The following is a 19382-nucleotide window of genomic DNA, read 5'->3' on the forward strand; positions in this document are numbered from 1 at the left end:
CCTCTAGGTACTCCGGTTTTCAAGAATATACTGGCAGGTTAATTGGATCTCTACAAAAATGAACCCTAGCGTGTAAGTGTGTGTCTGTACAGTACATGCGCATACTAGATGGGCCAAGTAGCTCTTATCTGCTGTGAAATTCTATACCTCTATGTCTCTATGTTAGCTGAACATATTCACAAATACCTGGAATTAATTTAGATTCTTGCACTTTTCAATGACCTCAATAATTGTCTCTAAAGTCTTTGTGTTGTATTGTGTCTTACTGACTTTCATGTTTTGCTGATTTTCTGTTCAAGGTCAAACGTACTTAGTTTCATTATATCAAGAAATTAACTTTCCTTGTCAGTGTGCAAGACTTGGCCACGTTAATCTCACAAGCCTTTTGTAGAACAAATTCTATAAGAGACATTTTGTAATTATTGTGCCTACAAACTCAAGGGTAACTTTGGAACATGAGGTCCTGTACACAAAAAGAGGAGTGTAACCCTTACACGGAGGCTGGGAATACAATAGATAGCAAATTGACACTTTACATTCGAAAAAATGTTCTTCATTTTTCAATCACAGAACATTACGTGAAAACCTGAACTAGTGTTTGGTCCTTGTGAGGATGCTGAGTTAATCCTGTACTCTTTTGCTGCACCAAACGGTTGGTTTGCCTATTGAATAAAAGCCTGGTGCACCCAGTACGTCTATGGTCATGAAATCACAGGGTCAAATAGATGGTAAAGTAAAACTTTTAATCAAAAAATCACAAAAACACTAGTTACAACTCTTTTGTACCAGTGGGTTCCCAGCTCCTGGATCTAATGCACGGTCCTATCTGAAAGGAGTTTATGGCCCCTGTTCATAAACTCCAATCCTCTACAATGAAGGTAAGGGCCAAGTTCAATGCCTACCTGATTTTGGTAGACCCAAATGAGAAAAACAGTGCAAATCCACTGACTTATCATAGATGTTGTTACTGAGCTTCCTTGTACAGATGGAGCCCTGCTCATCTATCCCTTTAATGGGATACATCAGACCAACTTCAGACCAACTTCCTCCAACTCTCCAAACTTCCAACCATCCAACTTGTCTGTCCAATTAAAACAGTGCTCCACATACCTAAGCAACTTTTTCAGTAGGCCAGCCAACTTCTCCGCAACTTGTGATGTCATAGAAGTAGGCAGACCGTAGCTGCCTACTTCTGCATGTTTTGAATAAATTAACACTTGGGTTTTTTTTAAAGAAAGAAAAAACTTTTCCATGTCTTTTTATTATGCCACAGCTCCCCCTCCTAACTAACGGCGCTCAGGGCACATATCCTCCGGACACTCACTAAGCCATCTTGTTATACCGCAGGCCCTGGAGCCTACATAAGTGAAGTACTCCGGACGCCCGTCCCTGGTTCTCCTCCGGCCACCGCCGCGATGACAGGGGCAGCACGGCAGCAGTGATGGACTGCCACAGCTGCCCCTGAACCTCATCACTGCTCCCGCTCCACTGCCGCCGCTGACGAGTCCTGGTGTCCCAGAGGCAGCAGTAAAGTACTCCCGCTGCCCGTCCCTGGTTCTCCTCCTGTCGCCGCCGCGATGACAGGGGCAGCACGGCAGCAGTGATGGACTGCCGCAGCTGCCCCTGAACCTCATCACTACTCCCGCTCCACTGCCGCCGCTGCCAGGGACCCTGGACTGAGAGAGTCAGTCCAGCCAGCAGTAATGGTGACAAAAGTAGGCAGACATTGCTGGCCAGTGTCCACCTACTTATCGTTCAGTTGGGGGAAAGTTCTCCCTACACCTGAATGATTAGTTGGGAGAGTCAAACAGGTTTGATTTTTCCCAACTAGTTGGACAGACCGTTTCTGGACGTTTTTTAAAGTGTGGGAGCAAACGGCTGATAATCGTTTCCTCCCACACACTGCCAGATTATCTTTCCAAGCAGCCAACTAGGACTCAAGGCACTGTACTGTAGTGCCTTATGTTATACTGAAATGTGACATGTTTTACAGATGATATTTTTCAAATGCTGTTACTACTGTAGGTAAAAGGATTGATTTTGCCCCTGGGGGCAGAACTGCACCTGAATCCATGTGTCAAAAAGTGTTACATTAGTAAAAAAAAAAAAAAAATGAGGTGCTAAAAAAGTGCTAGATTAAGTGTTACAATATGATGCCCCGAAGCAGCCAGGCCACATCAACCCAGGGGGTCCCACGCCCCAAACTCATCCCTAAAACTGATAAATTGTATAAATGTATTCAGGACTTAACTTTCATAGTGCCTTTCCCAATATGCAGTCTGTAAATTCTGCTAATTAAAAACACCCTTGGGCAGGAGGGAGGGGTGCTAATCCAAGCTGAAGAAGTCTCCACCTTGAAGTGTACACATGTACACAAGGGCCCTCATTCCGAGTTGTTCGCTCGTTCTTTTTCATCGCATCGCAGTGAAAATCCGCTTAGTACGCATGCGCAATGTTCGCACTGCGACTGCGCCAAGTAACTTTACTATGAAGAAAGTATTTTTACTCACGGCTTTTTCTTCGCTCCGGCGATCGTAATGTGATTGACAGGAAATGGGTGTTACTGGGCGGAAACACGGCGTTTCAGGGGCGTGTGGCTGAAAACGCTACAGTTTCCGGAAAAAACGCAGGAGTGGCCGGGGAAACGGTGGGAGTGCCTGGGCGAACGCTGGGTGTGTTTGTGACGTCAACCAGGAACGACAAGCACTGAACTGATCGCACAGGCAGAGTAAGTCTGGAGCTACTCTGAAACTGCTAAGTAGTTAGTAATCGCAATATTGCGAATACATCGGTCGCAATTTTAAGAAGCTAAGATTCACTCCCAGTAGGCGGCGGCTTAGCGTGTGTAACTCTGCTAAATTCGCCTTGCGACCGATCAACTCGGAATGAGGGCCAATGGCCCTCATTCCGAGTTGATCGGTCGCAAGGCGAATTTAGCAGAGTTACACACGCTAAGCCGCCGCCTACTGGGAGTGAATCTTAGCTTCTTAAAATTGCGACCGATGTATTCGCAATATTGCGATTACTAACTACTTAGCAGTTTCAGAGTAGCTCCAGACTTACTCTGCCTGTGCGATCAGTTCAGTGCTTGTCGTTCCTGGTTGACGTCACAAACACACCCAGCGTTCGCCCAGGCACTCCCACCGTTTCCCCGGCCACTCCTGCGTTTTTTCCGGAAACTGTAGCGTTTTCAGCCACACGCCCCTGAAACGCCGTGTTTCCGCCCAGTAACACCCATTTCCTGTCAATCACATTACGATCGCCGGAGCGAAGAAAAAGCCGTGAGTAAAAATACTTTCTTCATAGTAAAGTTACTTGGCGCAGTCGCAGTGCGAACATTGCGCATGCGTACTAAGCGGATTTTCACTGCGATGCGATGAAAAAGAACGAGCGAACAACTCGGAATGAGGGCCTATATACATTGTGCTGGTGGTGGTGGGGGCTTGGAATGCACACCCTAATTCTAAACATAATGAGAGGTGCTACCATGCTGAGACTTGTAGTTCCACACAGAAAAAAAGAAAGAAAATGCAAGCGCTTAGCATAAATTTGGCTACGTGAACTCACCTGGTGGGTACACCCCCCTGGACATTGCATCATGTTTAGTCACTGGGCCATGCTCCTCTACCAGTTAGTCTACCCAGCCTTATTCCTACAGGTCCCAGCTGCCTGAACGGTTTGACTGAGCAGGAAAGGACTCTGCTGGAGACTAGGAAGACCACAACCTACACCCAAGATTAGCATCACTTGATAGACCTAGCGGATGGCTCTTATGCCCACCAGCAGCAGTGGTAGAGATCATGGTTAGCATCTTCATGCTGACTTCATTTTAGCATCTTGAATGATGCACTAAAGTGGTTTTTGGCATTGTAGACTATGTCACAAATATGTAAGGCAATGAGTGAGCTAAGTGTTCTAGCAGCTGGGTGCCCAGCGGGAAGTGCTGGCGTTGGCATAGGTTTGAGTCTGTCGGCAGGCTTATATATGGGCACACTGAGCGCAGAGGCGTAACTAGCATGGGGTGAGCAGGGCACGTGCCCTGGGCGCCGTGGCAGCCCCAGCAGAGGGGGGTGCCACCGGCACCTGCACGGCCCACTCGCCCCATGCGACAGGGTTCCTGCGCCGCTGGCGTTACCCGCGGCTCTCTCCCTGTCATCCCCGGCTGCTGCGCCTGTACCACTGTACAGGCAGCGGTAGTTAGAAACCTCCCCCTACTCCCCCGCCTGCAGCATCATATCGCATGCACGCGTGCACGCGTACGCGCGTACGCACATGGTTATAAGCGAGGACAGGTAGGAGAGAGCGCTGCGAGCTGATATTATATACTGTGCTATTATAGCACCACTTTCTTCTCCTAAACTTTTCCCCAGCTGGTGTAAGATCTGCAGAGCTGGGGCAGGTGGCAGAGGCACCTCTGTTATTGCTGCACCAGGGAATGATAGAAAGTTAGGAGGAGGCTCCAATTTATCTTTGACAATAAAGTGAATGTTGTGATATCACCCTGGAAGTAAAGGATAGGGATGATGTAATTGTGTCTATGGGAAAAACGGAATTATGCGCTGCAGCCTCAGAGGAGCAGGTCGCAGCAGTTTACTGTCGGGAGAGGAGGGGGGGGGGGGGGGTACGGGACAGTGTGAGTGCGTGTGTGTTAATTGTGTGTGTGTGTGTGTGTGTGTAACAGTGTCAATTGTGTGAGTGTGTGTCAATTTTTGCAGTCCAGTGTGTGTGTGTGTGTGGGGGGGGAAATATGAGAATGTGTGTGTAGTCTGAGTGGGTGTGTGTGGGGTTTGGGGGTGGCCAGTCTGTGTGTGTGTGTAATATACAGTCTGACTGTGTGAGTGTGTGTGTGTAAGTAAGGGGGTGGGGCAGTCTGTGTGTGTGTTTGATATTAGCTTTACACCTATAGGGCGGGATGTACTAATGCTTACCGCCACGTAAGCATTAGCACCATTTACCACAGAGGCCATTTACCAGAGCCGGCCATAGGCATAGGCAAACTAGGCAATTGCCTAGGGCATTTGATATGCCTAGGGACATCAGCAGCTTCTGCTGATTAAAATGATATGCGGCATGCCTATATTCTGTGTGTACCATTTCATATGCAGATACAGCCACAGTCTCACACAGTATATAGGCATGCTGCATATCAGTTTAATCAGCAGAAGCTGCTTGTGCATCCTAGCCACATAGCAATGCAAATAAGATGCATTTTCATTAAAAAAGAGTGCCCGACGTTAGCATTGATGCAAGATTTGTGAGGACACATCTGTATCCAAGCAGAGGCAGAGGTCACAGTGTTAGTGGCAGTGTGAGTGCTGTGTGCATGTGAGTGGGTTGGTTGTGCAGTAGTGTTCAGAATATGTGTAAGGAGCATTATGTGTGTCATGTAAAAATGCATTAATAATGTGCAACATATGTGTAAAGGGCCACTATGTGTGTCATTATGTGTATAAGGGCATTAATAATGTGCGGCATATGTGTAACAGGGTACTACTGTATGTATGTCATTATGTGTATAGGGGCACTAATAATGTGCAGCAAATGTGTAGGGGGCACTATGTGTGTCATTATGTGTATAAGGGCATTAATAATCTGCGGCATATGTGTAAGGGACATTATGTGTAAAAGGGCATTAATAAAGGTTGTCATAATGTGTAAGGTGCATTATGTTTATAAGGACATTAATGTGTCTCATTTGTGTAAGGGGCATTACTGTGTGGAATTGTGTATAAATGCATTACTAATGTGTGGCATTATGTGTATAAGGTGCTCTACTATGTGGCGTTGCAAATAGAAAGGGCACTACTGTGTCGTCTAATGTGAATAAAGAGCAATAAGGTGTGGTGTAATGTGAATAAGGAGCAATTCAGTGTGATGTAATGTGAATAAGGGGCTCTACTGTGAGGAGTAACGTTTTTAAGGTAAAGTGATACTACTGTGGGATGTAATTTGAATTATGGACACTATTGCAAGATATAATGTGAATAAAGTTGCAGTACTGTGTGGCGTAATTGGAATTGGGGTTACTATTGTGTGGCCATGCCCCTTCCCAGCAAGAAGATGCCCCTTTTTGGGCTGTGCGTCAAATGTGCGAACTGTTCCTATTTAAAATATAGGGGGTACAAGTACTGCTATGGGTGAGGGGTGATGGTGCTGGGAAAGAGGTGCAAGGTCAGAGGCAGAACCAGCGGTGGTGCTAGGGGGCACCAGCCAAAATCTTGCCTAGGGCATCATATTGATGGGCCGGCTCTGCCATTTACCGAAGAGGGATATGTATTAAACCACGGGCACTGAGATGCCCTTCTCACTCACCATCCAGCTGGGTGGCCGAGTCGGGTGGGTATAAAGCCAGCAGCAGGGGCAGCATGCCGGTTATCAGCAGCCAAGGGTGAAGGCTGTAAGGCACGTGCGTAGCCCAAAGCCGGAGATCGGCAGCATGTTGACCGGCAACAAGCTGCTTCTGCTTCCGCGTTCAACATGCTGCCTATCTCCGACTTTGGGCTATGCAGGGTTCGGGGGATGGGTGTCCTCTGCCAGTGTGCTGCAGCTCCGGGAGTGCGGGCTCCGGAGGCTCTCAGCACTGTTGAATATCCAGCTGCCTGAAGTATGTACAGCCCGCACCCTCGGCTGCTGATATCCGGCATGCTGCTGTTGGCTGTCCCCCCGCCCGGCTCGGCCACACAGCTGTACGGTGATAAGGGCATCTCAGTTCCCAAGGTTTAATACATATGCCTCAGAAAATGGCCTCTGCGGTAAACGATACTAATGCTTACCGTTGCAGTAACAGCGGGGAGGACGGTGCACATCGGGATCCTGCAGCAGGAGAGAAGAACCCCCTTCGGAGCGCAGCAGACCACACTGAAAAGGGTGCATCCCCGTTGCGGTGCTCTGCATCCCGGGTGGCGCCGAAGATGTGAGGTGTCGGAGGTGGCAGAAGCGCCGCAGCTTGGGGTGAGAAACCGCTGCAACCCTTCCGCTGCTAAACTCTGCAACTAGTCAATTAAGGGGGTAGACTCCCCTCACCACAGTGCCCCGCAGGCCTTGTTAATTAAGGGGGTAGGATCCCCTCACTCTATAATGTGAATTTTTTTTTTATACCATGTGCTATAACGTGAATTTCGGCTCATACTGTGTGCTATAATGTGAATTTCGGCTATTACCGTGTGCTATAATGTGAATTTTGGCTCATACTGTGTGCTGTAATGTGAATTTTGGCTCATACCATGTGCTATAATGTGAATTTCGGCTCATACCGTGTGCTATAATGTTAAAGGTGCACAAGTACTAGATAGCATAAGGGGTCCTACTACACTGAAGGACACGCCCCTTTTGAGTGACCACGCCCCCTTTCCCAGAGCGCGCCTTCGACGCGCGCATAATTGCTATGTACACTTTTTCATTCCCCATTCAAAAATTCCACTTCGACCACTGCACCTATATCTATACATACACACCCTGACATCTTTACATACAGTGTCACCGGTGGTGTGTGCACATACTTTCCTTTTGTTGTTGGTTTTTTTTTCGGGGGGGCGCCATTATTGATCTTGCCCTGGGCTCCAAAAACCCTAGTTACGCCTCTGACTGAGCGTTATATTAGGCTCATTGATGACTTTGAGGAATGTCTCCCCTTTGTGCATAAAGCATTTGCTAACTTAGAGGTCTAATTGTCTAATAGCACAAAGGAAAATCTGGCACAGTGGTCTACTAGTCAGGTGCTCTGCTGTCAGTGATGCGGGAGACTCCGGTTCAAGAGACCAAGCAGTAACTTGGAAGCAGCAGCGTGTAAATCATAAGCTGGTGCAGTGGCCTAGAAGCCAAGCATTAACTTGGAATCAGAGTAAGACTGTAAAGCATAAACTGGTGCAGTGGCCTAGAAGCCAAGCAGTAACTTGGAAGCAACAGCAGACTGTAAAGCATAAGCTGGTGTAGTAGCCTAGAAGCCAAGCAGTAACTTGGAAGAAGCAGCAGCAGCAGACTGTAAAGCATAAGCTGGTGTAGTGGCCTAGAAGCCAAGCAGTAACTTGGAAGCAACAGCAGACTGCTGTAAAGCATAAGCTGGTGTTGTGGCCTAGAAGCCAGGTAACCTTTTGTCAGTCATGCTGAAGGGCCTGCTTAAAATCTCCAGCCAGACTTCTGTTTAATACTATAGATGTGCGTCAGGCTGCCTGATGACACTGTGAAACGCGTTCCCTCCTATACAAGACATCAGATGACACAAGAGCTTAACAAACAGGTGTTCTTCTGGTAGGTGTTGTGAAGCTGCTCACTCAGATTCCTAGACAGGGTTCCGTTTAATATCTTGGCTGCTGTACCAGACAGAATGATGACGTTAGAAAGCTCACCCCACTGCTCATGCTTCATGTAATAAGGGAAACACTTTTTTGCAATGTCATCATTAGCCTGTTTCAGTCTCAGTGGTGCTGGGGTGAAGCATAAGTGGAGGCTGGAACCATGACCTCAATCATTGTTGCTGGCAAGGTACCTAGTGGTTTTACCAAGCTCCGTTCATCCAACCCCCGGCCTCCATCACCACCGCCGGCAGAGCACCTGATGAGTAGTGCGCTGATGGGAAACTCTTTTCAATATCTTGCAATAGTGCAAGATGGGAAACTGTTTTCAATATCTTCAATCAGATTGTTGGTACTAAAAAAAAACAGCTGGGTATTTAAACTGTGGCCTACACCAAATTGACCAATAGAATACCTAGCTATGCAATGACTTTGCCTAATCACTGGGATGGGGAAAACTCGCTGACCAAGATGGATGATATAATAGTCAAGTGACAGAGACGACCAAGGAGAAATAACTTGTTTTCTGGAACTTGTCTGTCATCCTGACAAATAAAACTAGCGTTGTTGAAAAATAATTACTTTGGGCGAGATGTATGAAAGCTTGGAAAGAGATCAAGAGGTGAGAGATAACGTTCCAACCAATCATCTGCCTGTGTTTGAAAAATAACAGACAGCAGCTGATTGGCTGGTACTTTATCTCTCCCCACTTTAGTTCTCTCCAAGCATGGATACATCTCCCCAATTGCGAGAGGCCTATTGACGGTGTCAGTGTTCCAATATTGGTGTGTGTGTGTGTGTGTGTGTGTGTGTGTGTGTGTGTGTGTGTGTGTGTGTGTGTGTGTGTACTATTACTGTTCTTACTACTCCAACTAAAATCAAGACGGAATATTAATGCTGCGCTTTCTGCAACATATAATAGGTATCACGCCGCAAGACCCTTTAAGTGGTTATGAACACGGGGCAATGTGCCGCTTTGCCGTTTATGAAAGGGGAGCTTTGTTCTTTCCACAAAAGAGTTCATGGTTTTCAATTAAATAAAAGTGTACAAAGAAACCACTAGAATCTCTGCTGACATCATTAACACTCCAGAAACAGGCCGGGGGCTGACTTACTGCTTGGCTATTTTATTTTTGACAGGGTCTTTTTTTCCCTGACATCTTTCATAATGTGTTTTCTACCTAATCATAATTGATATTGTTATCGAAAACAGCCTGTATTAAATGCGGGACCTGGCTATCTGCGGGGAGAGCGCTTTTCGCCGTTTCTTACGGAAGGAAACACATTCAACACTTTGATAAAAGAAGTAATTTCACGTTTGTGAGGCAAAGCGATGTTATTGCAAAGACGGAAGAGTTCAAAACATATTATTTAAAAAAATATGTATTAAGCTTCTTGTGCGGATGGCACCGGTGCCGAATTTCAATTTTAATGCGTGGCAGCGACACAGGACTGAAAACAGCAGACAGAATGCAGGGATACTTCACCGGCGGCAAAAGGCCTAGAGTCCCCGGTATTATAATGTCCAATGCTTTCACCGTTTGGTGCCCACGGGAAAGTTCTTTGTAACCTAAGGTCCAGTAATACGATAATCCTGGGCGATATAGCCCAATTCAAATATGTTGATTAACGTTCTAGAATTACATGTGCTCCCTGTAGTCTTCCCTTGATGTTTTTTAGGTCCATGCGGCCAAATGACACAGACGCCGACATCTATTTTGCATTACGAACGCGTCCAAGCTGAGATTAGCAACTATGAGCAACTAAGGGCGGCTCATTTTCATCTACATCCTCATCTTGTGGCTGAATGGGGGCACATTGGTGGTAATGGGACGTTCGCCCGTACGCTACGTCAGGACCAAAAACCACATCCTATGGGCCCAATTAGTGCAGTTGCTTGTTCCAGCCAACCGGAATTATTGCCAGTCTTGATTGACATGTGTTCGATCCGATATGCAGTCAGATGGCCGACTGTGACAATATTGACATTCATAATGTGGGCACCAGAATGTCGACATTCATGATGGTGACACGGTTAAAATATTGATATCATATATGTCGACGCTCCTAACTGTCATGTGTGCAGCTCCCAACTGTCATATGTTCTGCTCCCAACTGTCATGTGTTCCGCTCCCAACTGTCATGTGTTCCGCTCCCAACTGTCATGTGTGCAGCTCGCAACTGTCATGTGTGCAGCTCCCAACTGTCATGTGTGCAGCTCCCAACTGTCATGTGTGCAGCTCCCAACTGTCATGTGTTCAGCTCCCAACTGTCATATGTCCTTCTCTCAACTGTCATATGTTCCGCTGCCAACTGTAATGTGTGCAGCTCCCAACTGTCATATGTTCAGCTCCCAACTGTCATATGTCCCGCTCCCAACTGTCATGTGTGCAGCTCCCAACTGTCATGTGTTCTGCTCCCAACTGTCATGTGTTCCGCTCCCAACTGTCATGTGTGCAGCTCCCAACTGTCATGTGTTCAGCACCAACTGTCATGTGTTCCACTCCTAACTGTCATGTGTTCCGCTCCCAACTGTCATGTGCGCAGCTCCTGTCATGTTTTCAGCTCCCAACTGTCCTGTGTGCAGCTCCCGACTGTCATGTGTGCAGCTCCCGACTGTCATGTGTTCAGCTCCCAACTCTCATGTGTGCAGCTCCCAACTGTCATGTGTCCCGCTCCCAACTGTCATGTGTGCAGCTCCCAACTGTCATGTGTTCTGCTCCCAACTGTCATGTGTCCCGCTCCCAACTGTCATGTATTCCGCTCCCAACTGTCATGTATTCCGCTCCCAACTGTCATGTGTGCAGCTCCCAACTGTCATGTGTGCAGCTCCTAACTGTCATGTGTGCAGCTCCTAACTGTCATGTGTTGAGCTCCCAACTGTCATGTGTGCAGCTCCCAACTGTCATGTGTTCCGCTCCCAACTGTAATATGTTCCGTTCCCAACTGTCATGTGTTCCGCTCCCAACTGTCATGTGTTTCGCTCCCAACTGTCATGTGTTTGAAAAATGACAGTTGGGAGCTGATTGGCTGGAGCACCATTTATCATACGCAATGAGTTTTGTCATTCACAACGAGTTTTATCACTCAGTGATAAATGGGTCCCTATATATATATTGTGATGCGATATGGGGATATAATTAATCCATAGACTTTGTGTAAGTACAGTGTAAATACATTTTCTAATCCTTGGTTCAACGGAAATATGACCTGGTGCTCATAATGTGGCAACGTCAACTATCTATGTCACTACATCACACCTGCATATTCTGGGGCACCTGTTTGTCCACATATCCTCTGCAGTGACAGAGTCTGAGCTATAGCCATGTGGGCGGATAAAGGGCATCACCGGTAGGTTCCATATAGACGGATTTACATAGGTTTCTTCGTAGCATTTAGGTTAAATTGCTTCTATAAGTCTTGCAGTTCCTATGTCCTTGAGTCCTGTTGGAGGGGTGTAGTGTAGTATTGGTGGTAATGGGACGTTCGCCCGTAGGCTACGTCAGGACCAAAAGCCACATCCCATGGGCCCAATTAGTGCAGTTGCTTGTTCCAGCCAACCGGATTCATTGCCAGTCTTGATTGACATGTGTTCGATCCGGTATGCAGTCAGATGGCCGACTGTGACAATATTGACATTCATAATGTGGGCACCAGAATGTCGACATTCATGATGGTGACACGGTTAAAATATTGATATCATATATGTCGACGCTCCTAACTGTCATGTGTGCAGCTCACAACTGTCCTATATTCTGCTCCCAACTGTCATGTGTCCCGCTCCCAACTGTCATGTGTGCAGCTCCCAACTGTCATGTGTTTAGCACCAACTGTCATGTGTGCAGCTCCCAACTGTCATGTGTGCAGCTCCCAACTGTCATGTGTGCAGCTCCCAACTGTCATGTGTGCAGCTCCCAACTGTCATGTGTTCAGCTCCCAACTGTCATGTGTGCAGCTCCCAACTGTCATATGTCCCTCTCTCAAGTGTCATATGTTCCGCTGCCAACTGTCATGTGTGCAGCTCCCAACTGTCATATGTTCAGCTCCCAACTGTCATATGTGCCGCTCCCAACTGTCATATGTCCCGCTTCCAACTGTCATGTGTGCAGCTCCCAACTGTCATGTGTTCTGCTCCCAACTGTCATGTGTTCCACTCCTAACTGTCATGTGCGCAGCTCCTGTCATGTTTTCAGCTCCCAACTGTCATGTTTGCCGCTCCCAACTATCATATGTCCCGCTCCCAACTGTCATGTGTGCAGATCCCAACTGTCATGTGCTCAGCTCACAACTGTCATGTGTGCAGCTCCCAACTGTCATATGTCCCTCTCCCAACTGTCATGTGTTTTGCTCCCAACTGTCATGTGTTCCGCTCCCAACTGTCATGTGTTCAGCACCAACTGTCATGTGTTCCACTCCTAACTGTCATGTGTTCCGCTCCCAACTGTCATGTGCGCAGCTCCTGTCATGTTTTCAGCTCCCAACTGTCATGTTTGCAGCTCCCAACTATCATATGTCCCGCTCCCAACTGTCATGTGTGCAGCTCCCAACTGTCATGTGCTCAGCTCCCAACTGTCATATGTCCCTCTCCCAACTGTCATGTGTGCAGCTCCCAACTGTCATATGTTCCGCTGCCAACAGTCATGTGTGCAGCTCCCGACTGTCATGTGTGCAGCTCCCAACTGTCATGTGTTCAGCTCCCAACTGTCATGTGTGCAGCTCCCAACTGTCATGTGTCCCGCTCCCAACTGTCATGTGTGCAGCTCCCAACTGTCATGTGTTCTGCTCCCAACTGTCATGTGTGCAGCTCCCAACTGTCATGTGTGCAGCTCCCAACTGTCATGTGTTCAGCACCAACTGTCATGTGTTCCGCTCCTAACTGTCATGTGTTCCGCTCCCAACTGTTATGTGTGCAGCTCCCAACTGTCATGTGTTCAGCTCCCAACTGTCATGTGTGCAGCTCCCAACTGTCATATGTCCCTCTCCCAACTGTCATGTGTTCCGCTCCCAACTGTCATATGTTCCGCTGCAAACTGTCATGTGTGCAGCTCCCGACTGTCCTGTGTGCAGCTCCTGTCTGTCATGTGTTCAGCTCCCAACTCTCATGTGTGCAGCTCCCAACTGTCATGTGTTCAGCACCAACTGTCATGTGTTCCACTCCTAACTGTCATGTGTTCCGCTCCCAACTGTCATGTGCGCAGCTCCTGTCATGTTTTCAGCTCCCAACTGTCATGTTTGCAGCTCCCAACTATCATATGTCCCGCTCCCAACTGTCATGTGTGCAGCTCCCAACTGTCATGTGCTCAGCTCCCAACTGTCATGTGTGCAGCTCCCAACTGTCATATGTCCCTCTGCCAACTGTCATGTGTTCCACTCCCAACTGTCATATGTTCCGCTGCCAACTGTCATGTGTGCAGCTCCCGACTGTCATGTGTGCAGCTCCCGACTGTCATGTGTTCAGCTCCCAACTGTCATGTGTGCAGCTCCCAACTGTCATGTGTCCCGCTACCAATTGTCATGTGTGCAGCTCCCAACTGTCATGTGTTCTGCTCCCAACTGTCATGTGTGCAGCTCCCAACTGTCATGTGTGCAGCTCCCAACTGTCATGTGTTCAGCACCAACTGTCATGTGTTCCGCTCCTAACTGTCATGTGTTCCGCTCCCAACTGTTATGTGTGCAGCTCCCAACTGTCATGTGTTCAGCTCCCAACTGTCATGTGTGCAGCTCCCAACTGTCATATGTCCCTCTCCCAACTGTCATGTGTTCCGCTCCCAACTGTCATGTGTGTAGCTCCCAACTGTCATGTGTTCAGCACCAACTGTCATGTGTTCCACTCCTAACTGTCATGTGTTCCGCTCCCAACTGTCATGTGCGCAGCTCCTGTCATGTTTTCAGCTCCCAACTGTCATGTTTGCAGCTCCCAACTATCATATGTCCCGCTCCCAACTGTCATGTGTGCAGCTCCCAACTGTCATGTGCTCAGCTCCCAACTGTCATATGTCCCTCTCCCAACTGTCATGTGTGCAGCTCCCAACTGTCATATGTTCCGCTGCCAACAGTCATGTGTGCAGCTCCCGACTGTCATGTGTGCAGCTCCCAACTGTCATGTGTTCAGCTCCCAACTGTCATGTGTGCAGCTCCCAACTGTCATGTGTCCCGCTCCCAACTGTCATGTGTGCAGCTCCCAACTGTCATGTGTTCTGCTCCCAACTGTCATGTGTTCCGCTCCCAACTGTCATGTGCGCAGCTCCTGTCATGTTTTCAGCTCCCAACTGTCATGTTTGCAGCTCCCAACTATCATATGTCCCGCTCCCAACTGTCATGTGTGCAGCTCCCAACTGTCATGTGCTCAGCTCCCAACTGTCATATGTCCCTCTCCCAACTGTCATGTGTGCAGCTCCCAACTGTCATATGTTCCGCTGCCAACAGTCATGTGTGCAGCTCCCGACTGTCATGTGTGCAGCTCCCAACTGTCATGTGTTCAGCTCCCAACTGTCATGTGTGCAGCTCCCAACTGTCATGTGTCCCGCTCCCAACTGTCATGTGTGCAGCTCCCAACTGTCATGTGTTCTGCTCCCAACTGTCATGTGTGCAGCTCCCAACTGTCATGTGTGCAGCTCCCAACTGTCATGTGTTCAGCACCAACTGTCATGTGTTCCGCTCCTAACTGTCATGTGTTCCGCTCCCAACTGTTATGTGTGCAGCTCCCAACTGTCATGTGTTCAGCTCCCAACTGTCATGTGTGCAGCTCCCAACTGTCATATGTCCCTCTCCCAACTGTCATGTGTTCCGCTCCCAACTGTCATATGTTCCGCTGCCAACTGTCATGTGTGCAGCTCCCGACTGTCCTGTGTGCAGCTCCTGTCTGTCATGTGTTCAGCTCCCAACTCTCATGTGTGCAGCTCCCAACTGTCATGTGTTCAGCACCAACTGTCATGTGTTCCACTCCTAACTGTCATGTGTTCCGCTCCCAACTGTCATGTGCGCAGCTCCTGTCATGTTTTCAGCTCCCAACTGTCATGTTTGCAGCTCCCAACTATCATATGTCCCGCTCCCAACTGTCATGTGTGCAGCTCCCAACTGTCATGTGCTCAGCTCCCAACTGTCATGTGTGCAGCTCCCAACTGTCATATGTCCCTCTGCCAACTGTCATGTGTTCCACTCCCAACTGTCATGTTCCGCTGCCAACTGTCATGTGTGCAGCTCCCGACTGTCATGTGTGCAGCTCCCGACTGTCATGTGTTCAGCTCCCAACTGTCATGTGTGCAGCTCCCAACTGTCATGTGTCCCGCTACCAATTGTCATGTGTGCAGCTCCCAACTGTCATGTGTTCTGCTCCCAACTGTCATGTGTGCAGCTCCCAACTGTCATGTGTGCAGCTCCCAACTGTCGTGTGTTCAGCACCAACTGTCATGTGTTCCGCTCCTAACTGTCATGTGTTCCGCTCCCAACTGTTATGTGTGCAGCTCCCAACTGTCATGTGTTCAGCTCCCAACTGTCATGTGTGCAGCTCCCAACTGTCATATGTCCCTCTCCCAACTGTCATGTGTTCCGCTCCCAACTGTCATGTGTGTAGCTCCCAACTGTCATGTGTTCAGCACCAACTGTCATGTGTTCCACTCCTAACTGTCATGTGTTCCGCTCCCAACTGTCATGTGCGCAGCTCCTGTCATGTTTTCAGCTCCCAACTGTCATGTTTGCAGCTCCCAACTATCATATGTCCCGCTCCCAACTGTCATGTGTGCAGCTCCCAACTGTCATGTGCTCAGCTCCCAACTGTCATATGTCCCTCTCCCAACTGTCATGTGTGCAGCTCCCAACTGTCATATGTTCCGCTGCCAACAGTCATGTGTGCAGCTCCCGACTGTCATGTGTGCAGCTCCCAACTGTCATGTGTTCAGCTCCCAACTGTCATGTGTGCAGCTCCCAACTGTCATGTGTCCCGCTCCCAACTGTCATGTGTGCAGCTCCCAACTGTCATGTGTTCTGCTCCCAACTGTCATGTGTGCAGCTCCCAACTGTCATGTGTGCAGCTCCCAACTGTCATGTGTTCAGCACCAACTGTCATGTGTTCCGCTCCTAACTGTCATGTGTTCCGCTCCCAACTGTTATGTGTGCAGCTCCCAACTGTCATGTGTTCAGCTCCCAACTGTCATGTGTGCAGCTCCCAACTGTCATATGTCCCTCTCCCAACTGTCATGTGTTCCGCTCCCAACTGTCATATGTTCCGCTGCCAACTGTCATGTGTGCAGCTCCCGACTGTCCTGTGTGCAGCTCCTGTCTGTCATGTGTTCAGCTCCCAACTCTCATGTGTGCAGCTCCCAACTGTCATGTGTTCAGCACCAACTGTCATGTGTTCCTCTCCTAACTGTCATGTGTTCCGCTCCCAACTGTCATGTGCGCAGCTCCTGTCATGTTTTCAGCTCCCAACTGTCATGTTTGCAGCTCCCAACTATCATATGTCCCGCTCCCAACTGTCATGTGTGCAGCTCCCAACTGTCATGTGCTCAGCTCCCAACTGTCATGTGTGCAGCTCCCAACTGTCATATGTCCCTCTGCCAACTGTCATGTGTTCCACTCCCAACTGTCATATGTTCCGCTGCCAACTGTCATGTGTGCAGCTCCCGACTGTCATGTGTGCAGCTCCCGACTGTCATGTGTTCAGCTCCCAACTGTCATGTGTGCAGCTCCCAACTGTCATGTGTCCCGCTACCAATTGTCATGTGTGCAGCTCCCAACTGTCATGTGTTCTGCTCCCAACTGTCATGTGTGCAGCTCCCAACTGTCATGTGTGCAGCTCCCAACTGTCATGTGTTCAGCACCAACTGTCATGTGTTCCGCTCCTAACTGTCATGTGTTCCGCTCCCAACTGTTATGTGTGCAGCTCCCAACTGTCATGTGTTCAGCTCCCAACTGTCATGTGTGCAGCTCCCAACTGTCATATGTCCCTCTCCCAACTGTCATGTGTTCCGCTCCCAACTGTCATATGTTCCGCTGCCAACTGTCATGTGTGCAGCTCCCGACTGTCATGTGTGCAGCTCCAGACTGTCATGTGTTCAGCTCCCAACTCTCATGTGTGCAGCTCCCAACTGTCATGTGTCCCGCTCCCAACTGTCATGTGTGCAGCTCCCAACTGTCATGTGTTCCGCTCCCAACTGTCATGTGTTCCGCTCCCAACTGTCATGTATTCCGCTCCCAACTGTCATGTGTTCAGCACCAACTGTCTTGTGTTCCGCTCCCAACTGTCATGTGTTCAGCTCCCAACTGTCATGTGTGCAGCTCCCAACTGTCATGTGTGCAGCTCCCAACTGTCATGTGTGCAGCTCCCAACTGTCATGTGTGCAGCTCCCAACTGTCATATGTCCCGCTCCCAACTGTCATATGTCCCGCTCCCAACTGTCATGTGTTCCGCTCCCAACTGTAATATGTTCCGTTCCCAACTGTCATGTGTTCCGCTCCCAACTTTCATGTGTTTCGCTCCCAACTGTCATGTGTTTGAAAAATGACAGTTGGGAGCTGATTGGCTGGAGCACCATTTATCATACGCAATGAGTTTTGTCATTCACAACGAGTTTTATCACTCAGTGATAAATTGGTCCCTATATATATTGTGATGCGATATGGGGATATAATTAATCCAGAGACTTTGTGTAAGTACAGTGTAAATACATTTTCTAATCCTTGGTTCAACGGAAATATGACCTGGTGCTCATAATGTGGCAGCGTCAACTATCTATGTCACTACATCACACCTGCATATTCTGGGGCACCTGTTTGTCCTCATATCCTCTGCAGTGACAGAGTCTGAGCTATAGCCATGTGGGCGGATAAAGGGCATCACCGGTAGGTTCCATATAGACGGATTTAGATAGGTTTCTTCGTAGCATTTAGGTTAAATTGCTTCTATAAGTCTTGCAGTTCCTATGTCCTTGAGTCCTGTTGGAGGGGTGTAGTGTAGTATTGGTGGTAATGGGACGTTCGCCCGTAGGCTACATCAGGACCAAAAGCCACATCCTATGGGCCCAATTAGTGCAGTTGCTTGTTCCAGCCAACCGGATTCATTGCCAGTCTTGATTGACATGTGTTCGATCCGGTATGCAGTCAGATGGCCGACTGTGACAATATTGACATTCATAATGTGGGCACCAGAATGTCGACATTCATGATGGTGACACGGTTAAAATATTGATATCATATATGTCGACGCTCCTAACTGTCATGTGTGCAGCTCCCAACTGTCATGTGTGCAGCTCCCAACTGTCATATGTCCCTCTCTCAACTGTCATATGTTCCGCTGCCAACTGTCATGTGTGCAGCTCCCAACTGTCATATGTCCCTCTCTCAACTGTCATATGTTCCGCTGCCAACTGTCATGTGTTCAGCTCCCAACTGTCATATGTCCCGCTCCCAACTGTCATATGTCCCGCTCCCAACTGTCATATGTCCCGCTCCCAACTGTCATGTGTACAGCTCCCAACTGTCATGTGTTCTGCTCACAACTGTCATGTGTTCCGCTCCCAACTGTCATGTGTGCAGCTCCCAACTGTCATGTGTTCAGCACCAACTGTCATGTGTTCCACTCCTAACTGTCATGTGTTCCGCTCCCAACTGTCATGTGCGCAGCTCCTGTCATGTTTTCAGCTCCCAACTGTCATGTTTGCAGCTCCCAACTATCATATGTCCCGCTCCCAACTGTCATGTGTGCAGATCCCAACTGTCATGTGCTCAGCTCCCAACTGTCATGTGTGCAGCTCCCAACTGTCATATGTCCCTCTCCCAACTGTCATGTGTTCTGCTCCCAACTGTCATGTGTTCTGCTCCCAACTGTCATGTGTGCAGCTCCCAACTGTCATGTGTTCAGCACCAACTGTCATGTGATCCACTCCTAACTGTCATGTGTTCCGCTCCCAACTGTCATGTGCGCAGCTCCTGTCATGTTTTCAGCTCCCAACTGTCATGTTTGCAGCTCCCAACTATCATATGTCCCGCTCCCAACTGTCATGTGTGCAGATCCCAACTGTCATGTGCTCAGCTCCCAACTGTCATGTGTGCAGCTCCCAACTGTCATATGTCCCTCTCCCAACTGTCATGTGT

This window comes from Pseudophryne corroboree, chromosome 11 (assembly GCF_028390025.1).
Source record: "Pseudophryne corroboree isolate aPseCor3 chromosome 11, aPseCor3.hap2, whole genome shotgun sequence".
NCBI lineage: Eukaryota > Metazoa > Chordata > Amphibia > Anura > Myobatrachidae > Pseudophryne > Pseudophryne corroboree.